Raw genomic sequence first — 22,003 nt, forward strand, 5'->3', positions numbered from 1 at the left:
CCCATCTGCCTGCCTCCTCCTCCTGCCCCCTTTCCAGCTGTGTTGTGTTGTGCCTCCGAAAGTCAGGTTAATTGTTTGTTACGAGGTTTGAAAAATCTCAACACCTGATTGAGCCCCCTTCCCCTCCTCAGGCTGCTGCGGGGTCACTCCCACCCCAGCCTCCGGGGCATCTGCCGCGCAGTCTCTCGGTCCGCCCGCTGATACCCACCCAGCTGCACTGGTTTTTTCAGTCGCAGGTCAGGCACTTGTGGTTTGTGGCTAGGTTGTACCCTATCAGGGATGCTCAGTGGGGACCCCATGCTCCCCGGGCTGGTGGGGAGGCAGCTTTAGCGGCACAGAGGCGAGGGTGGGGATCAATGCAGAGGCACAGGCGTGGCAGCCCGGGGATTCTCTCAGCTGGGGCAAGAGCAACAACATCTACAGCCGTTGAGCAGCAGCATGGTGACCAGGCAGAGCCCACCTGCCTATGCCACACTCACACAGCGGCCTTCAGCGCCAGCGCACCCCGCTCCCCCGACTGCAGCCAACAAGACTTTTAGCGGCCCAGCCAGCATAGCTGACTGGAGCTGCCAGGGTGCCTTTTTGACTGGGTGTTCCGGTCAAAAACCAGACTCCTGGCAACCCTAGTCTTAGGACCCAAACTTGCAAAGGCTTAGGCAAGTGCATAAATAGCTGTATGCACAGTGAGGAGTCCTGTTGAATTCAGTGGGACTCATTACAGTGTTTAAAGTTAAGCACATTCTATGCAGGGTTGTAGCCTTTGTGTTAGTTTAATTAATCATAGAATCATAGAATATCAGGGTTGGAAGGGGCCGCAGGAGGTCATCTAGTCCAACCCCCTGCCCAAAGCAGGACCATGAATTGGATGCACAACTCACCATGTCATTGCAATGAGGCTACCCAGTTTTGCAAATCTGTAAGATTGCTTGTAGTCTTGTTCTGAGGTTGTGACAGTGTGGCTTGTCCCCTTGAGGGTAGCGGTGCTAGCAGTTGGCCCTCTAAAATTTTGAGAGATCTGATATATAGAAGGACCTAGGAGATATTGGGAGAGAGGAAATGGTCTCAGGAATAAGCAGTGTTGTTTTGGAAGAAATCGTATTACTGTTTCCTTAAGGGCCCAAAAGCCTTGCAGAGATGGTGAGTCATGGCTCCTCTCTCGCCCAGACAATTGAGAAGATCTTTAGGAGTGGGCCCCACACATATGTTTCCTCTTCTCTCATAGTAGGGGAGACAGTAGTAGAAGATTTCCTGCTGAACCTTCTGAGACTGCAAATCAATTGGGGGAAAGGGGATCAACTGAAGAAGACGTTGGCTAAAGCCCTACAGCTGGTTTAAGTTACACCCCGAGCTCCAAAGAGGAGGAGTGGGTGAGACTTCTGTCTGAAGGAAGGAAACCAGAAGGACATTTGAAATACAGCCAGTTGCTGCCAAGTAAGCAGGAAGTCGCTTTGAGGAAACTCCCTAGTCACTGGCTGAGGAGAAGCTGAGAGGAGCCACAAATCCACAGTTGGAATAGAGCATCCACAGACCTGTGGCAGATGCTGACAAGCAGGAAAAGGTAGGAGCAGCCCAGGGAAGGGGCAAGGCCCTGAAGAAACAATCCTTAGTCACCTAAAACAGCATCCCTGGGCTGGAATCCAGAGGCAAGGGTGGGCCTAGGTTCCCCTATCTCTTCCCCAGATCAAGAGGGGAAGTACAGGCTCCAAGACTGAAAGAGGCCAAGAATGACAAGTCCCAGATGGGGGCCAACGGCCTGGCCCAGTAGCCACTAGATTTTGGGTTTTTTGTTGGTGGGTGGGTTGGAGTTTTTTGTTAACTTCAGAAAGGAACTTGATTGAGAGGTGACCTGGATGGAAGGCTAGGCCATGGAAGCTACAGACTTGATCAGTGCCAGGGAGACCAGGCCATCTGTAAATAGTGAGGTGTAAGAAAATGCAAAAACAGTTGTGGGAGAAGCAAACAACCAGCTACCTGAGGTTGGCATCATTAGCAGAACAGAGGGGGCTGGTGGGCAACATAAGAGACAAGCAGAGAGGAACCATGTGGTGGAGGGCCTTGAAGACATGTATAAGAAGTTTGAACTTGATGCAGTAGAAAACAGGAAGCCCAGTGAGAGGTCCGGAAGTGGGGAATGATATGGTCAGAGCAACAGGCAAGAAAGATGATCTTAGTAGCTGTATTTTTTTCAGCATGACATGCACATCACATCTTAGAAATGTTATAGTGGAAAACGTGGCAGGGTTTGGACATGGCCTGAATGTGTGAGGCAAAGAAGAGGGAAGAGTCAAAGATAACAACCTAGGTTATGGACTGAGTGAGAGGAAGGATGGTGGTCTTGTCAACAATGATAGATAATGGGAAAGAGGTTTTAGAAAGGGAAAGAAGGTTCAGTTTTGACCATGTTAAATGTAGGCTGCTGGTGAATCAGTTTGATTTGAACGTCACACAAAATAAATAAACTTATGTGAGCAGGTGAGATCACTCAAGGAAAATGTGAACAATGAGAAAAGGAAAGGGGCTGAGGGTGGAGCACTGTAGGTATATCTATGCTCCAGTTTAGAGCGAGCTTCCCAACATTGGCAGACAGACTCATGCTCGCTTTGCTTGAGCTTACGCACTAACAGTGTGGACACTGCAGCCTGTCTGGTGGCTCAAGCAACCCACCTAAGTCCAAGCACACCCAACCCCCTGGGTCCACAATGTCCACACTGCTATTTTTAGCACACTAGCTCAAGCAGCACTACCACAAGTGTGTCTATGCATGCTGGGAGGCTCACTCCTAGCTGTAGTGTAGACATAACCTGTAAAACACCCCTCCCACCCCATTAAAAGAGAGAAGAGAGGCAGACTAAAGAAATCGACAGGGGTAAGGAGAGAACAAGGAGACAGAACCACAATAGCCAGAAGAGGACAAGATTTTAGGAAGGAGAGTCCGAATGACAATGTCAAAAACAGCAGAGAGGACATGAAGGATAAGGATGGAGTAGAAACCTTGAGATTTGACCTCTGCAGTAATTAGAATCCACAATCATAGTTTAAGGTAGGCTTAAGGTGTATGCATTTTACTTAAAAATAATCAAGACTGTAAAAATAAACAAAGAAATAAAATATCACCCATTTTCAAATACTAATTTGACCAGACAAACTCATCATTAAAGCGGAAATCAGGTTGCAACTACACAGCGCTCTCTGTGGCTTGCTGAATGTGAGAGTTCAAATGCTGGAAAACTAGGAAATGTATAACTAATGTTTGCTCCACATATCCCTTCCAGAAATGTTAGTCACTAAAGATTTTAGAGAGGATGCAGTATTTAGTTTCAGACAAACTGAGCTGCAATCTCCATGATAAAAATTAATATATTTCTTTATATTAAAGTGTATCCTCAATGTTAATGTATTTACATTAATATTCAAATTTAAAAGGTATTTTTGGAATGGTGAAATCGTTACACTGAGAAAAAAAATCAATTCAGGTACTGGCAAGACAACAGAGATAAGACAGAGTGAACTGCAGATTTCACAGAAATAGCTACTATGCATATCTAAAGGAAATTTATGGATTAGAGAATAAAATAGATGAATTTATAGGGATCTGGAAACCATTTTTGAATGACATAAGAGGCGATTCACTGAATTGTAGATCAAGCTCTTCACTGCTAGCATATGTCTTCACAACTTGTGCAATACATACAATCCTCATGGTCCGAGATTGGTCAGAGATAAATCCGTTTTTTTCTTCTTCCCTCATTTGTTCTGTAATTTATTCTTAAATTTTTCTTTGTGTTTTTCGTATGTGGGAAGAAATGTTTATTTCTGTTCAAAAAAAGGAGACAATAATAGTTTTGCCTCTGATCCTACCAGCACTTACTCAGATGGGTAACTTTACACAAGTGCGGATTCTTTTGGTTACTAGCGATATAAAATCAGGATTGAGATGCATAACTTTCAGCATTCAAACTTTGGAGATATTACCCAGCTATACTGAAAGAAGGACAGGAGACACTTGATATGGATTTAATCAGGCCGCAACTTTATTATTAGATATCTGGGACTACCCGGCAGATAAAAATGTGCAGTGTCGGTAACCCCCTATTATTCGTAATTACCCGGGGTCTTCCACCATCTCCCCCTCATTTTTCCATCCAGGTCCCTCCAGCACATCCATTGCTGGTATCTTACCATCCACCCCCAGTCAGTGCTGCACAGTTGACCATCACCTACCTTTTTGCAGCAGATTCTGGCCCTGTTTCCCCACCACAGGCATAAAGCACTGCAGCCTGCCTCTGGCAAGCCTGGACAACATCCCGCCGCTTTAGGTGTGATACGTTCTTTGGCCTCAATGTTAGCTATTGTGATTGCTTTAAATTCTCTGATTTCTGAGGCCAGGTCTGTACTACAAACTTATATTGGTATAGCTACATCTACATGTGAAGAGTCCACACCCATGAGCAATGCAGTTATACCGACATAAGCCCCAGTGTAGACAGTGCTATGTTGACAGGGAGAACTTCTCCTGTCCACATAGCTACCACCTCTCTCAGAGGTGATTTTAACTATGCCAACAGGAGAAGCTCTCCCATCGGCATAGTAGCATCTTGACTAAAGTGCTACAGTGGTGCAGCTACACCGGTGCAGCTTTTTAAGTGTAGACCTGCCCCTAGAGTTATAAAGTTGTTACTTTCAGAGAAATCTTATTGAGAGCCAGATATTCGGCTGAACATCTTGTGCTTCTTTTCCTTTATTTTCTGTTGTAGATATTTGTATGGAAACATTGGGCCCAGTTCTATATTGACTTAAATGCTATGCGATCTCATTGACTTCTGTGGGGTTGGACTGGTTTTAAGACTTCACAGAATTTGACCCTTCATCTTTTCTCATTAGTATATCAGCTCCTCCTGTGTCTTCCTGTCTGAACTCATGCTGACCTCTTCAAGCACTGTGACATAATAGTTCCCATAAAAAAGTGTGTGATTATGTAATAAAAAGTATATATCTTTAGGTGAGGGAAAATGGGGCATACTTAGAATCTAAGAGCATGTCTACCAGATCCAGCTCTGCACAAAACATAGCCGAAGAGGTAACACCCTCCCCCACTCCACTTTATATACAATAGCCCAGTGGTTAGACCACTCACCCAGGATGTAGAAGACCTGGGTTCAAAGCCCTCCTCTGAATGATTCAGAGTAGGGACTTGAATGCAGACCACCGAGGTGAATGCCTTAATCACATGGGACGAGGGAGACCTAGGTTTTCAAGTCCCTGCTCTTAATCAGGCAGAGGAGGGATTTGACCATGGATCTCCCACATCCTAAATGAAAGCTCTAACCCAGTGTTACTCAATAGGTGGCTTGTGGGCCAAATGTGGCCCACCAAGGCCTCCTATGTGGCCTGCCAGCTCACCTTAAAGAAATGTTTGTAATTAAATTCACCAGTGATGCACTGCCTATCATTTGCCTATGACTTCCTTTTTAAGTAACTTACTGGATCCTTATTCTCATGATAGCATTGGCATAAAAGGGGAGGTTGAGACACCATCACTACCAACTCCTCTGCCTCCTTTTTCCTGAGGAAAGGCTGACCTGGCTTAGGCCCCTTGCTCCAAGAGGGTTCACAGCTGTGAATCCCAAGTGGAAGGAGTCATCCCCTCTGGCATGGAGTTAGGCACCTTACTCCCTTTGAGAGGGAGGAATAGGTCACATCTCTCTCCTCTCATTTCCTACCAGCTAGCTTAGGGAGAGCCCCATCCAGCTTGCTAACTCCTGTGAATCCCCCTTTTAGCCACCTAACTCTCCCCATGCATTGTATGGTGGTCTGGGCAACTAACTCAGAGCTGTGAATTCCACTAGGTGGCAGGGCACCTAAAATGAGGCACTGCAATGCACTAGACTTGTATGTAAAATATTTCAATAATGACTCAATTAAATCTAACTATAAACGAGGAAAGACAGTGTTGTGGTATCTATGCCAATAAATGATTCTAACTCATCTCAAATTCTACATCTTTCGTCTACTCTTTTGGTGCAAGAAGCACTAATTGAAATGAACTCAACCAATCTGAACTACTTTGTGGTTAGTCAAAGTATGCCATTGCACACAGTAACTCTCTAGACTGGAGTGAAATCCATCAAGCTTAACCTATATTGTTTCATTATCAAGGATAAAATATTTGCACTCATAGTTACTTTTAAAGGCCAAAATAAAAGAGGTGAAAACTTCACGCTCCAGAAATGGAGAGGTTTCATATGTCAAAAAAATATTTTATTTTCCCTCTTTTAACAGCCTGATTGGAGTCACCTCTGATTTTATCAAGTTAGTATCTGAGGGGTTTTTTTATATCCCCAAAAATATACACTTCTTCATACAGACAGATATAGTTTAGCTGGGAGCAATAGTTCAGGGTCTGCTACCTCTTTGATAAAGCCTTTCTTGATCTTTCTAAAGTCTCTTCTCCAGGTTTGTGTCACAGGGTTAAGATCTGGAAAGAAGAAAATATTTCACTCAGATGATTTCTCTCACTTCTGACTGCCCTTAAAATCCTTTCATGTCCCCAGCATTGATTAGGATGCCAGTAAAGATTTCACTTGAGTATCCCTCACCACCTAACTTTGCCATTGGCATGTGGAAGCATTTGCCAGCACAGATTGAATTTTCTTTTAAGTGTATGCTTACTCAGGGGAGTTCTCTTTATAAATTGTCGCATAAATATAAGAGTACCAGGAGGTTTCCCATCAGCCTGAAGCCCATGACACATCTTAATAGATCACCTGGTTCTCAAATTGTTCAACTCTCCCTTCCAGAGTGTTATCACTGTGTGTGTACCTAGTCATTTTTTTCAGTAAGAACTGACACAAACCCTTGCCCAACATTTAAAATTAATTCACACCTTGTTACAGATATGAAAACATTTGAAAAAACTTTTTTTTTTTTACATGGAGGTATAATATTGATGTTAGAGCACAAGACTGAAGCAGGACTCCTGATGTCTTGTCTGCATTCTGCCACTGGCTCATTAAATAACCTAGACTTTGCTGCGTCTCAGTTTCCCCATTTGTAAAAAGGGGGAAATAACTGTCCTTCTCACTGAGGTATTATGAGAACTGAAGCATATTTCTAGTCTGAAAAGTGATTTTAAAATTGCATTTTCAGGTTTCATGTTTATTGTGTCAGTGTTTCAGATCAGTTTTGCTCAGGTTTCAAGTAAAAATATCTGTTATTGGGCGTTTTGTGTGCGTCTTTTTAACTCCCAGTCATGCAAGTTTACTCTAGAATCTGAAAGTCCTGATGGATTCTGTCCTTTTTTGTTTGTTATTACTAACAGTAAAGATTCTCTTAAGCTGCAATCTTCCCCTGCTCCTCAACTTTCTGTGCAAAGCTTGAGTAAATAGATTTGCTTCAGGATGACTTTAGATTTACAACAATAGAACTGGGAGTAGAATGTGGCTCTTTAGGTCTATCATAGCTGCTGTTTGCTGCTACCATGCTCATCAGCAGTCAGTCAAAGAGCTTAATTTGAGCACAATACAGCTTCAGTGTCCATACCCCTAATAACTATGGCCAGTCCTCTTTTTATTTTCTCCTCCTTGGAGCTCAGTTCTCAGCAGATGCCTATGACCAATACCAGAAAATCAGGTATTTTAAGAAGACTGTACCAAATTAAATTAACTGTTTAGGTAAAATACTAGGTATTGAATTGCACTAAAGGGCTGCTTGTATACACATACACACAGTTTGAAAATGGCAGACAACTTCAGGATCAGTGAGTCCTCTTTTGCTCTGATCTTTACCTCATATTAGTCTTATCTATCCATGGCAACACCATAGTTTTCCTTTTCCATACTCCCATGGTAATGGATAGCTTTCCATTTACTCAGGTTCTAAGTGACACAATATTCATGATGTGTTCTTGAATATTCTTGCAAGTGAAACTTTTGCACTGATTCAGTGATGGGCATTATTTTCAGTGGGGATAAATTAATGTTGTCAGGGGTGACTCATGATGTAGAGGACTCTGTTCTCCCACTGATATATGGGAAATTAACAGGATACATCTGGGAGCTACCTATGTATAGTAAATCCTTCTTAATGGAATGCAATCCTAGAGACATGCAATATTTTCCAGTCTGGAAATTTAGGGATTATATTTTTGCCAATTGCACAGTTGCAGGATTATAAATAATGCCAATGCCTTAAAACAACAGTGCCAGGTTTAGCCTTATGTTATATGTTTATTAAAGGTAATGATGTACCTAAGGTGTTTTCATTTGAATTTATACAAGATACAAATTGTTTTGGTCTGTTCCAAACTGGGGTTCAGGTTTGACTCAGTGTAGAGACAGGCGCAAATTGCAACACTTGAATCTGGATACCAGTTTGGATTTTTGAACCCAACCCATCAAAGATAAAGGCTGTTCAGATCATGGGTTTTGGTGAAGAACAGGCTGTAACATCATACTAATTGTAGCGTGATTACATGTATCTGGTTTTTTTAAAAGTTCAAAATTCACAATTTTGGTTGTAAAACAATTGATGCATATTTGTCCTGTTTTTCAATCAGATATTAGTTTGAAAAAAAACCACAATTTTTCATTGAAATGTCATCCAAAAAAGGATGAAATTTTCATGAAAGTAACGTCCTGGTTTTTGACCAGGCCTAGGATCCTATTGCTTTTTGGAGGCCCAAGGTAAAGGTAAAACTGATGCCCAAATTCTGGATTTCTAAATTGTTTTTGAATTCTCCCGGACATTAATGGGTGAGGTTTTTTGTTTTTGTTTTTAAGTCTCCTTGGTAGCATGGTGTTCCCAAAACACATACCATAGGAGCTTTTATAAGGCAAGTCTTGCCCACATCTAGTATTCGTCCCAGCATCTTCAACTTTTACCTGATGTTCAATGTATTTCCACATCAACTTTGCCAAATCCACTTTATCAGTGTATTTTCTAAAGCATATAATGGGCCACCATGTTTTATATTTAATTATTTCCTCTGTGGTGATATTCCCCAAAGGTTCAGCTACTAGTCAGAACTCTTGGTCTCCAGATTGATGCCTAAAAATGATCAAGACCAAAGTATTAACCAGGATTATGTTATAAATTACTTTGGGATTGTAATTATATATATATATATATATATATATATATATATATGCATACCATTTGTGGATGGATTTCAGTAATTTCTGGCTAGATGCTGATGTCTTAACTGGTGCCTCATTACAATCTTTTGGCATAATAAACAAAATCAATAATCAATGCCACTGAAGTGCTTCTTTTTTGCTGGAGGTGGTGAATCAACATGAAGGTAATCTGTAACATTAAAAAAAACTATTGGGTATCATGTTCTGGCATTAACTGATAACACTGTACTGTCAGTGGAGGGCCACAATTTAACGTCGTGAGGGCTGCATATTTGGCATGTCTAATTTAAAGTATAATTTTAAAAAATTCTTGTTTTTAAAAACATTTTCTTGAATACATGTCTATATAACTGTTCTAGGTTTGTCATGTTTGGTACCATTGTGGTCGTGGGAGAAAGGGATTTTGAATGATACCCAGATCAACCCATTTCTGAGAACACTATTATCAAAATTTCCACCCACTGCAAGACCTGGAGCTGAGATCCAGGGGACGGGGGCAGCAAGTCTTCCCCTTCCGTGCTGCAGAGGGTTACACCATTGAAATTATGATTCTGTCAATTTTTTACTAATCAAATGACACCTACTTTACCTTTTGATCATTAACTTGCACACAGAATTACATGTGCTCTCAGACTAAAATGTCATCACTGGATTCTGGGTTTTCCCTGAAGGAAAGAGTTATGGGAACGCAAGCTGTGTGTTCCACTATGCACCGTATCCCTCAGAAGCGATCTTATGCTCAAGATCAGATAAGATGGTGATGAGCAAGGTGTAATAATTTGAGGGGAGAGGGCATAATCACAGCTCTTGTGCTTCTGAAGCTGAAGTCCTGCACAAGAGTAGAACCCACACCCCAAAGGGATGGGTTGCTACCATCACCCTGCCACCCTTTACAGTAACCAGCAAAGCAGGGTGCACCTGCAGAGTGGAGCACATGCTGCTTTCTCTACAGCGGTAGTGCTGTGACCATATTCTCCCCCCCTCCTCCCTTGAGTTCTGGGCTGTATTATGCCTACCTGAAGCAAAGTGGCTCTTGGAGCTTCCACAGTAACTTTATGGCCACAGACACACACTCCACAGTATTATGATTTAAAGAACAAAAGGCCCAGTATGAGGGAATCAGGAGGATTTAATGCAAAGGTGTCTGTTAAAAGCGATGGGTTGTGGGGGGTTTTTAAGTCCATATATGGAGGCAGATCAGATAATACATTTATTTAATATTCAGGAGAGCAGACTGTGTGGTTCCTGGTTAAATTATGTCTGAGTGCCCAGAGCTTGGGATGGGCACCTCTTTAGTTTCATATATCTGAAGAATAAATCAACTATGAAATGCTCTCTTTCCCTCTCTCTATGAGGGGGAGAGAGAGAGAGAGAGAGAGTGTGTGTGCGCGCATCAGTAAGCAATATCCACCTTACTATTACAAAGGGGATGCTGGTAAGTCATTGTGGTCAATGAAATGGATTATTCAACAACCTGTGGGAGGTAATCTGAGAGTACTGCTTCTCACATTATAGTTCACATTTTTCAAATGGAGGAAGCTTGCAAAGCCTTTAAAGACAGAAATTCCCAATTAAATCTCTGCATGTCAGGTAACTTATTTCTGTAATGCAGTGTCTCCAATCAATTTGTACAGTGCAAGTTTAAAGAAAAAAATAGATGTAACACATTGTACTAAGCAAGCAACTTTTAGTGCATTTATTGAAGTTCCTCTGGATTCAGACAAGATTTTCAGAAACAAATCTTTTAAAGAGAAGCAGAGGAACTTCTCTCCGAATTCTCATTCTGTGTAATTTAAATGAGACATTATCTATCCCATTGCAGGACAGGCTGATGTTCATCCACTGCTTTGACATGCACCAAAGCAGACATGAAGTAAAACAGTACTTAGTACAAAACAGACAGAAAAGCAGATCAGCAAATGTGGTGGTTTGTGTCCCATAGAAACTTAAGATCTGCTGAAATTCGTTAGATTTCAGAGCAGCAGCCGTGTTAGTCTGTATCTGTAAAAAGAAAAAGGAGGACTTGTGGCACCTTAGAGACGAACAAATTTATTAGAGCGTGAGCTACAGCTCACTTCATCGGATGCATACAGTGGTTTCCATGGTAATCAGAAAACCCCAAGAAATTGAAAAATGTGTCTTTTGAATCTTAATTGCTTGAAGTTATATGATAAAATAATTGAAGGAGGATGATTTTACATAAGTGATTGAAACATATTACTGAGACGGGCTGAAAACTTCTCTCTTTTAATACAGTTGGAAGGCTGCCTTTGATCTCAACGGGAACATGGTCACACCCGGTGCACAGTGAAAGCAGAGGCTAGAGTGCAAGTTGTGACTCCTCAGACTGTTCATCGGGGATTGAATCCTGGAGTCCTTAGAGTTTTGCCTTAGTACAGACAGGCAAAGTATTGCAGGATTTTCAGTGGCTGTAGTTTTACAAAATGCATGTATAACTCACGGGTTAGTGTGTCCTGCCCTGAACCCCATCCACGCAGGATGCAGGTGTTACTCTTCGCTTGAGAGCCTGACTTTTTTTGTCAAGCTGTAGAAACTCATGCTTCGAGCTTTGGAGATCCCAGATGGGTTGACCAAGTTAGTCGAGTCTTATCTGGGATTTTAACTGCTGTGGGTCTCCACTTCTTGTAATTAAAACCCTCTGTCCAGAGGAAGTCTGTAACCCTCTGGCCTTGATGTATTACACATATCAATCTGTGCCTGATCAGAGGATATGGGTCTGTTATCTCAGGGTCAACCAAGATGGCAACTGTTCACATACATATGCCAGGACCCCGTGGTTTTCTTCTAGCTCTGGAAATCTGTCTGAGGTAACATCAGTTCAGCTAAAATTTTGGGGGAGGGGAGATTCCCAGAAGTTCTAGGAACAGGATTAAGGTAAGTCTTTGGGAGTCTATTTCAGCAATATACAGACTTTACTGGCACTTCATAAAACCATGGTTTTAATTATGTCCTATTGATTTAAAAAATATATCTAATGGTATGAACTAAAACCACAAAAATACTTACAAAAAGAAGCACTCCCACGCCAACCACCACCTCAGCCGACAAAATGCAAATCAGTGCCCCCAACCATATCATCCCATTAGACAAAAATCTCACCCTCAACACCCTCCCTTCTCACTGATGATGCCCTGCTAACAATCCCCTCTTTTTAATAGTAAAGAGGTCTCCAGCTTGAGCGTCTCCATGGATCTTAACCATACCAGTGCATTCCAGAGAGGCTGGTACATCCTAGGCTATTGATTGAAAAGTTACATTTTTGGCCATATGGTTTGAATTTTATTTCTGCATATTCTGTTAGCTACAAACATTGTGAACTTTACTACTAAAAAAAAGTAGAATAGGCTTTAAAACATCTGTAGTTTATCTATATAAAGTATTTTAAAGGAAGCATACACTTAGAGTAGTTCTGGTTTGAGTAATCTTGGCAAGAATTCATTAAATTCGTTCAGCATAAGGGATTGCAAATACTTTAGATACCACAGAGATTAAGTAGATAGGCCGGAATTTACAAACGACAAGTAAATCATGTAACTTATTATGCAAACTAGAATAAGAATGGCTTTACCACGAGAAACTTATTTCAGGCCAGATTTGGACACCCTTCTTCACTGTAAATAGTGCCTCACTCTATAAATTGGTGTGGTTCATTTCCATGGGACAATTTGCAGAAAGAGATACTATTCAGCATAATTAAGGTGATCAGAATTTGGCCCTTGATAACACACACTAATGTAAGAAAAAGCCAGCTGGAAAGGGAAGATACATAGTAGTGTCCAAATTAACTAGACCCTAAACCTCTTGTGTAGCAACAGACTGTCATCTCTCCCAACCTCTTCACTCCCTATCTGATTCTTGATTAGGAGAATAGCTGAGTATGTGACTGAATAAGCACTGCAGGATGGGGCCTACAATTTATAAAGAAAAGGCCAATGGAGTCTAAACTAAATAATTGTGAACGGTGATGGTATTAAAAGCAACAAAACATAAACAAAAGGAATCCCTTGTGTCATAAATATAAAGGGAAGGGTAAACACCTTTAAATCCCTCCTGGCCAGAGGAAAAAACCCTTTCACCAGTAAAGGATTAAGAAGCTAAGACAACCTCACTGGCACCTGACCAAAATGACCAATGAGGAGACAAGGCACTTTCAAAGCTGGAGGGGGGGAACAAAGGGTTCTCTCTGTCTGTGACGTTTTTGCCGGGACCAGAGCAGGAATGCAGGTCAGAACTTCTGTAAAAAATCAGTAAGCAATCTAGATATGTGCTAGATTCTGTTGTGTTTAAATGGCTGATAAAATAAGTTGTGCTGAATGGAAGGTATATTCCTGTTTTTTGTCTTCTTGTAACTTAAGGTTTTGCCTAGGGGGATTCTCTATGTTTTGAATCTGATTACCCTGTAAGTTATTTACCATCCTGGTTTTACAGAGGTGATTCTTTTACTTTTTCTTTAATTAAAATTCTTCTTTTAAGAACCTGATTGCTTTTTCCTTGTTCTTAAGTTCCAAGGGTTTGGGTCTATGTTCACCTATGCAAATTGGTGATGATTTTTATCAAGCCTTCCCCGGGAAAGGGGGTGTAGGGCTTGGGGGGATTTTGGGGGGAAAGACGTTTCCAAGTGGGCTCTTTCCCTGTTATATTTGTTAGACGCTTGGTGGTAGCAGCAATAAAGTCCAGGGACAAAAGGAAAAATAGTTTGTGCCTTGGGGAAGTTTTAACCTAAGTTGGTAAAAATAAGCTTAGGGGGTTTTTCATGCAGGTCCCCACATCTGTACCCTAGGAGTTCAGAGTGGGGAAGGAACCTCGACACCTTGCATTTGTCTTCATAATTCTTTTTTGTTTTTTTTTAATCTGGACAAAATAAGTTGCATCTGAGCAGGCTTTAAGGAAACTGTCACAGTCCCTGTTCTGATCTCTCTGAGTGTACCTCCTCAGTTGTTAGGCCTTGTGACCTTACCTGTCTTGCAGTAGAATCAAATATTTATTTATATATGGGGGCCTGGTTGCAATACCTTAAACAAACCCCTCATCACTTTACACTTCTGACTGAGTTTCTGACACCTCCATTTCCTCCCTTTGGGATCTGTGACCAGTGGGCCACAGATCTAAGTGAAGCCAGTATCTTCACTTAGTAGTTGAAACAAAGCATTGAAGGAGGAAAAAAATAAAAGAATGTAAAACAAACAGCCTACATGCATGTGTATCGTACGTAAAGTCCTCTTACCCCATAATGGTTCCTGTATCTTTTCAATCTAGTTTCCACCCTACGTTCCTTAAAGAGTGTCCTTTAAAGCTTACAGGGTTACCTTTTCTCTGCAGGAGGCTTCTACAAGTGTTGGGAAGCTTTTGCCCAGGTCCATAGGCTCAGCTGAGATCAAGCCAGAGTCATCAGTGCTATTAGTTCTGGCATTGGCTATGTCTTCACTGCAGTTAACTCAAGTTAGTCAAGATCACTGAAATAAATAATAAAGCTGCAAAGAGCAATTGGCTTAAAAACAGAGCTGTTGTGTTGACGGCTGATGAGTTGTGTTAACTCAAGCTGTAGCTCATACTCAGTGACAGGCCAGCATACCACATTACAGTTAAAGGTCTTTGATTGAGGGCGGCACTCAAGTCCGGGGCAACACAAGCTATAACTTAAATTAACACAAGCTCGTTGTCACAAGTGGAAGCTGGTAGGTGACCATCTTGAGATATCTCCTTCCTGCCTGATAGTTTGCAGACAGTCTTTTTGTGAGAGACACTTAAACCAAAATTATTTGTATAAGAAAACCCTCAACCAGAGCCAGACCAACATACACTATTAACAAATTACTACAAAACAGCTCCGTATTCAGCACATAAACATTCCACTACATTTACTTCCGAAGTTAATGTTGGGATATAGACTGTGAAAACAAGTGTCTGTGGTCTACTGGAGGGACATGCACAATACAATTCCATTAAGAGCTCCTTTTCCCTGTTTGTGAACAGAATTAGTTAACCAATAACTGGGATAAGAACGGATATAACCAATGCTGAGGCATTCAATTAAATACTTTTTCCAATAATTGAAAGGCCAACACTTAGAGCATATCAATCAATCACTTCTTGCAAATCCAGATGCAGGGTATCAGGGGAATGATTGCAGTCTATATTAACACTTACAATAAGCAGAGTTAGCAATGATGTGACACACCCATTATAAAAATGAAAACATGCAAGAATAACAAAATGTAGTCTATGTATTGTTCAGTTATAAGAGTTTAAATACAGGTGGGAATTAGCATACTGACATTATAGACAGGGGTGATGACATTTCTATCTGAACTGGAAAGGCATCATTCAGGAAAGATTACAAAAGTCACAGAAGAGTAAGAGCTGTGTCTAGTCTATTAGCTGTCACAGCAGTAGAAGAGTAAAGAGGCCAATTAAGGTATTTCCAAAGGGATGCAGCGGTGTTTAATAAACTGCATTTTTTTCCTTATGATGGTGGTGGTGGTTTGAAAAGGTCAGTAAAACATTTAAAAGTAACGCAACATAGCCAAGACAGACATCCTGTCTGATGCCTTGCTCAGGACACCCAGAACGGTGAGCCATTGTGTTACTGCTCTGCCTCAGCAGGAGTAAGCTTTGCTGCTACTACATTGTGTGTCAGCTCCCTGGCATACCATCGGCTTTGCTAACAAACTCTTCAGGACTCTGCCAATCCAAACCTTGCTTTGCAGGTAACAGTCAGTGTACTTCAGTGTAACGGTGCACCCCATAATGCTTTATGGAAATATGCTTATGAATGTAAATATGACATAACTGGAATATGTTTTATGCTACATATGCCATGTACCATATCTCTGCAAAGGTTATGTTGTACTGAATATATTCATCCTATTTGTATGCATGTATCATTTTTGTATTCAAAGTTATGAATATTGACTGTGTACTTGTTTGATTTTAAGTAGCCTTAGTAAGTCATTTGCTCAGCTTCTTTAGAAAGGAATTTTCAAGTTAAGTGCCCAATCAAGAAACACTTAACGGACAATGGATCTTTGAAGACTCCAATCCACCTAAGAAGTCTACCTGAGGACGTTCAAGGTAGCATGTGAAAAATGGCTGTGACCTGTAAAATTCTAAGTCATGCATGGACATGTGACTTGCCCATGTGACTCCAAAACTCCATCTTGTAGCTGGGATTCTACACAGGGGGAGGGAGGGTGACCACCCACAAGAGAAAGTCTATTTAAGCCCCTCCATTTTGTCTTCAGCTGGCTCAAGAGATAGCCTCTCCACCCGCAAAGGATACCTGAAAGAAACTGGAACAAAGGACAGTAACCACAGAGGTGTGAGTGATTGCTGGACCCAGACTAGAAGGAGACTAGTCTGTAAAAGATGCTTACTGGAACATCTCTGAGGGTGAGATTTCTTCTGTAATCACTTTCTTACTGTATTAGGTTTAGACTTGCGTGTTTTATTTTATTTTGTTTGGTAATTTACTTTGTTCTATATGTTACTACTTGGAACCACTTAAATCCTACTTTTGTAGTTAATAAAATCATGTTTTACTTATTAATTAACCCAGAATATGTATTAATAGCTGGGGAGGGGGAACAGCTGTGTATATCTCTATCAGTGTTATAGAAGGCAAACAATTTATGAGTTGTTGTCTCTTGATTCAGTGTCTCACCGGAAGTGGTGAATTCAGGCAACTCAACTGAAGATGTATCCTGGGGACTGGTATGACCTGGCAACAGCTGAGCTACATGTCGCTTCCAGGTGAGATCCTCGGCAGTCCAGACAATGTAGAAAACAGGTCCTGTTTGAGCAATGACAGTGGCAGGGACCCATTTAGCTCCAGAAGCATAAGTCTGAGCCAAAACTGGCTGTCCCGAGCTAAAGGTTCGGTCTTTTGCTCTGGGTGCACGCCTTATGACTTGATGTTGCTGCTGACGTTGCACAATTTGTCGGGGTTCAGAAGGTTTCAGCAGATCAAAGCAAGTATGCAGCTGTCGTCCCATCATTAGAAGGGCCAGGGATGCCTTGACCATAGCATTAGGTGTGTTTCTGTAGGATAGTAAGAAGGTGTCCAGACTCTTTTGAATGGATAATTGTCCCATTGCCAGTTTCAAAGCTTGTTTCATTGTCTGCTCAAATCTTTCAGCTAATCCATTGGTGGATGGATGATATGGTGCTGAAGTGATGTGGTGTATTCCATTTGCCTTCATAAAATTTCCAAACTCCTGAGAAATGAAGTGTGAGCCGTTATCACTCCCAAGTTGTTCTGGCAGACCAAAATGATGAAAGAGTCCCCATCGGTTTTGGATAATACTCTCTGCAGTAGTGGACTGCATTATAGAGACTTCTGGCCATTTAGAATGGACATCTACCACCACCAAGAACATACTTCCAGTAGGCCAGTGAAGTAAATGTGAATACACTGCCATGGGTTTTCAGGTCAGTCTGATGGGTGTAGGGGTGCTAACTGGGGTGCATTCCTCATACCCTGACATGACTTACAAGCTCTTACCTTCTCTTCAATAGCACTGTCCAATCCCAGCCACCAAAAATAACTTTGTGCAATTTTCTTCATGCGCACTATTTCACAGTGACCAGAATGTAGCTGTTCTAACTTCTCTGATCTCAGTGGTGGTGGGATACTGACAAGTCTTCCCCACAACAAACAACCAGAATGACCGATAACTCCATTCTGTGGGACATGTAGGTAACAGATGTTCCATGCATCACCAGGTCCATAACTTGGGATAATACTGGGTCAATGCACGTTGCCTTCCATACCTGAGTAGAGGTGATGGGTATATTCTCTACCTGTTCAAAGTAAAAGATTTCCTTCTGGGCAATATCTCGACATTTGCCTTGAGAGACCATCTGCATTGCTGTGCGGAGTGGATTTCTGATACTGGATTTCATATGTGTGTGCGAAAAGCAACAATGCCCATCATTGCATATGACTAGCAGCTAATGGGGGAATGCCTGTGTGTGGTCCAAAAATTGAAGTCAGAAGTCGATGGTCTGTGAGAAGTGTAAACTTCTGTCTGAATGGGTACTGATGAAACTTCCGAAGTCCGAAAATGATTCCCAATGCCTCACATTCGATTTAGACATAGTTAGTTTCTGCTTTCTTTAGGGTGCATGAAGCAAAAGCAATAGGTCTTTCTTCTCCCAAAGGCATAGTGTGTGACATGACCACTCCCACTCCACAAGGGGAGGCATCACAGGCCAACTGTAGAGATAAGGATGGATCAAAGTGTGCCAGAACACCCAAATTTAGCAATGCACCCTTAGCTTTGTTAAATGCAACATCACAGGCTTCCATCTACTTCCAGGCCTTGTTCTGCCCCAGGAGTTTCTGAAGTGTTTTTAACAGTGTGGCTAACTGCAAGATGAACTTTCCATAATAGTTCAATAGTCCTAGAAATGAGTGAAGCTGGCTAACATTTTGAGGAGGTGAAGCCTCCACAATAGCCTTAACTTTTGCAGGGGCCTTACGAAGACCCGTAGCATCAGTGATGTGTCCCAAATAGTCAACAGAGTGCTGGAAGAATTCACACTTGTCTTTGCGGACTCGTAGGCCATACTCTTCCAGTCTTTGTAGGGTAGCCTCTAAATTCTTTAGGTGATCCTCCTCATTCCTTCCAGTCACCAGGATGTCATCCAGATAGCACTGGACTCCTTACAAGCCACACAAGATCTTGTCCATAGCCCTCTGGAACAAGGCAGGAGCAGACGTTATTCTGAAGGATAGGAGACAGTATCAATAAAGCCCTTTATACGTCAAAATAGTCAACAGCTCTTGGGACTTATCAACATGCAGCTGTAAATACGCTTGACTCAGATCAATCTTACTGAACCCAGCCAGGCCTGTGAAGAGGTCTTCGATGTGGTGAAGCAGGTATTGTTTGCACACAACACTGGGTTGACAGTTACTTTAAAATCTCTGCAAATCCGGAGGAAGCCATCTTTCTTCATTCTTGGAATGATTGGAGTTGCCCATGGGCTATGGATAACTGGTATTAGGACTCCATTTGTGACCAGGTGCTCCAGGTCTGCTTCAACCTTTGGCCTGATGACATATGGCACAGTTCTAGTTTTCAGATATTTTGGTTGACTGCCAGGTTTAATGTTCAATGTCATGGTGATTCCATTCATACTTCCCAGATCCTCTCCAAAAACAGCAGCATGTTTCCATAGTACAGTGGTCAGACTGGGTTCATCTTTAGTCATTTGGTGCACTTCTGCCCAGTTCAGCTGAATCTTCCTCAGTGAAGACCTGTCCATTAAGGCTGGGTAATTGCCTTTCACCACAAACAGTGGCAGTTTTGCAGCCTGTCCATTGAACTCCACGTTAACACCAGTAGTGCCCAACATGGGCAAGGCTTTTCCTGTGTACATCTTCAGAACTGTTTTTGTTGCCTGAAGCAGAAGATGCTGTAGCTTTTCTTTATACACAGACTCTGAGACCAGTGAGATGGCTGCACCTGTGTCCAGCTCCATGAGTACAGATTTTCCGTCCAACAACAGGGTTACCCAGTATTCATGTGAGCCCACTGCCAAAGACAAAACGTGGAGTGGCTCTTCTTCTTCTGACGAGATGTCACCTTGATCATCCTGGGTCTGCTCTAGGGTATGCAGATTTTCCTTTTTGATCCTCCAGATTGTTTACAGGCACACTCAATTTGTCCCTTTTTGCCACAGTGTCGACACACCAGGTCCTTACACCAGCATTCTGATGCCTGGTGACCCGGCTTACCACAGCGGTAACATTCCTGACTCTGTACAATCTTGTGGATAGGTTCTTGTGACACCTTATGCACCCTAGGGGATGCACCAGTGTATTGTGCCTCCTTTGTAGCCAGTTCCATGGAGACCGCAATATCAACGGCCTACTGAAAGGTAAGCTGAGACTCTGTCAATAGGCACTTCCTTATAGCTTCATTGTGCAGGCCACACACTAACCTGTCACATAGGGCGTCATTTAACATCTTAAATTCACAGTGTTCTGCAAGCTTTTTCAAAGTTGCTACGGATTGTACAACTGTTATATCTTCTTTTTGGTCTCTTTTGTGGAACCTATATCTTTCAGCAATTATCAGTGGTTTTGAAGAAAAATTGGACTCCAGGATTTCCACAATGTCACTGTAAGATTTGGTCTCTGGCTTAACAGGGTGTAGTAAGCCGTGTAGCAGGGAGTAGGTCTTAGCCCCTACAACACTTAAGAATATTGGCACCTTCTTCTCTTCTGCAATGTCATTTGCAATAACAAAAAGTTCAAAATGCTCAGAATATACGTGCCATTGCACTGTAAGCTCCTCAAAAGGTTCCAGCGGTCCCGTAAGTGTAGCCATGGTTTTAGTTTCAGTTTGCATCATCAGTGCAAACAAGCCAGTTCTCACCCTGTCAAGGTTCGTTCCCCACTCTGAACTCTAGGGTACAGATGTGGGGACCTGCATGAAAACCTCCTAAGCTTACTTTTACCAGCTTAGGTTAAAACTTCCCAAAGGTACAAATTAATTTTACCCTTTGCCCTTGGATTTCCACTGCCACCATCAAACTTTATCTGGGTTCCTGAAAAAACGGAGTTTGGACATGTCTTTCCCCCAAAAATCCTCCCAACCCTTGCACCCCACTTCCTGGGAAAGGTTTGGTAAAAATCCTCACCAATTTGCGTAGGTGACCACAGACCCAAACCCTTGGATCTGAGAACAATGAAAAAGCATTCCGTTTTCTTACAAGAAGACTTTTAATAGAAGTAAAGGAATCACCTCTGTAAAATCAGGATGGTAGATACCTTACAGGGTAATTAGATTCAAAACATAGAGAATCCCTCTAGGCAAAACCTTAAGTTACAAAAAAGACACACAGACAGGAATAGTCATTCTATTCAGCACAGCTCTTTTCTCAGCCATTTAAAAAAATCATAATCTAACACATACCTAGCTAGATTACTTACTAAAATTCTAAGACTCCATTCCTGTTCTGTCCCCAGCAAAAGCAGCATACCAACAGACACACAGACCCTTTATTTCTCTCCTTCCTCCCAGCTTTTGAAAGTATCTTGTCTCCTCATTGGTCATTTTGGTCAGGTGCAGTGAGGTTACCTTTAGCTTCTTAACCTACAGGTGAGAGGATTTTTCCTCTGGCCAGGAGGGATTTTAAAGGGGTTTACCCTTCCCTTTATATTTATGACACACCCCTTTCCAACAGCAAAAAGGTTTTATTTTATTTTATTGTATTTTTAACCTTGACTTCTACCTTCTTCTGTTGCTGGGACAGCACAAGAATCCCATCCTCATCACCATGTTGTTGTATCCCTGAGGGCAGCAGTTTTAGGAAGAAATCACTTGAGATGCAGAGAGCTGTAAATCTTGAAAAGCAGCCATTTATTGCCATACACTGAACTAATCAGCAACCAGCCAAAACTGGCTGGGCTATTCCCTAATAATATAACTCAGTTGCCATAGCAACAACAGAATTCAATTACTATGACACCTAAATACACAACACTCACCACCTCTGCAATAAGAGGCACTGCAATAGGGTGCTGGCTAGGAGATCTAAGCCAAGTTCCTGTTAGCCCAGCTCCAGTTAAAAAGGGAGTCTGTTAGGGCTGGCTGGGGAGGCCACGCCCTAATCACCTGAGCGGCTATACCTCTGGGCCTGAGCAACCACCCCGATATAAAAAGCTGGCTGGGAGGAAGCAAGAGAGGAGAGATGGGAAAGGAAGGAGCAAGAGGCTCTAGATCCTAGCTAGTAGGAGAAGCTAGCAGTCTCCCAGGGTGTTGGTCTGTAAGATATGTAAACAGTAGGTGGTGGGGACAGACACGAACAATAAAAGGACACTGGTGCATGTACTTTGG

General features: G+C 42.1%; 2 long non-coding RNA genes across 4 annotated transcripts in view; one reads left to right on the top strand and one right to left on the bottom strand.

Annotated features, from left to right (window-relative positions):
- Positions 1–6,243: 6,243 nt before the first annotated feature.
- On the bottom strand, positions 6,244–21,729 carry LOC122463639. Of its 2 annotated transcripts, none has more exons than XR_006287196.1 (2): positions 21,399–21,729; positions 6,244–6,475 (listed from the first exon to the last, which is right to left on the bottom strand). It is a non-coding gene; the product is annotated as an uncharacterized LOC122463639 (long non-coding RNA). The 2 variants fall into 2 exon arrangements; XR_006287197.1 differs by lacking the exon at positions 21,399–21,729 and adding an exon at positions 9,151–9,297.
- The window catches only part of LOC122463638, a 53,812-nt gene continuing 47,865 nt past the window's right edge, over positions 16,057–22,003 (top strand). The window contains exons 1-2 of one of the 2 annotated variants that reach the window (XR_006287189.1): positions 16,057–16,544; positions 16,808–16,904. This is a non-coding gene — a long non-coding RNA (uncharacterized LOC122463638). The remainder of the gene's footprint in view (positions 16,545–16,807; positions 16,905–22,003) is intronic. The other variant, XR_006287194.1, reaches the window with a different exon arrangement.

The sequence above is a fragment of the Chelonia mydas genome, chromosome 1 (genome assembly GCF_015237465.2).
Source record: "Chelonia mydas isolate rCheMyd1 chromosome 1, rCheMyd1.pri.v2, whole genome shotgun sequence".
Classification (NCBI taxonomy): Eukaryota; Metazoa; Chordata; order Testudines; family Cheloniidae; genus Chelonia; species Chelonia mydas.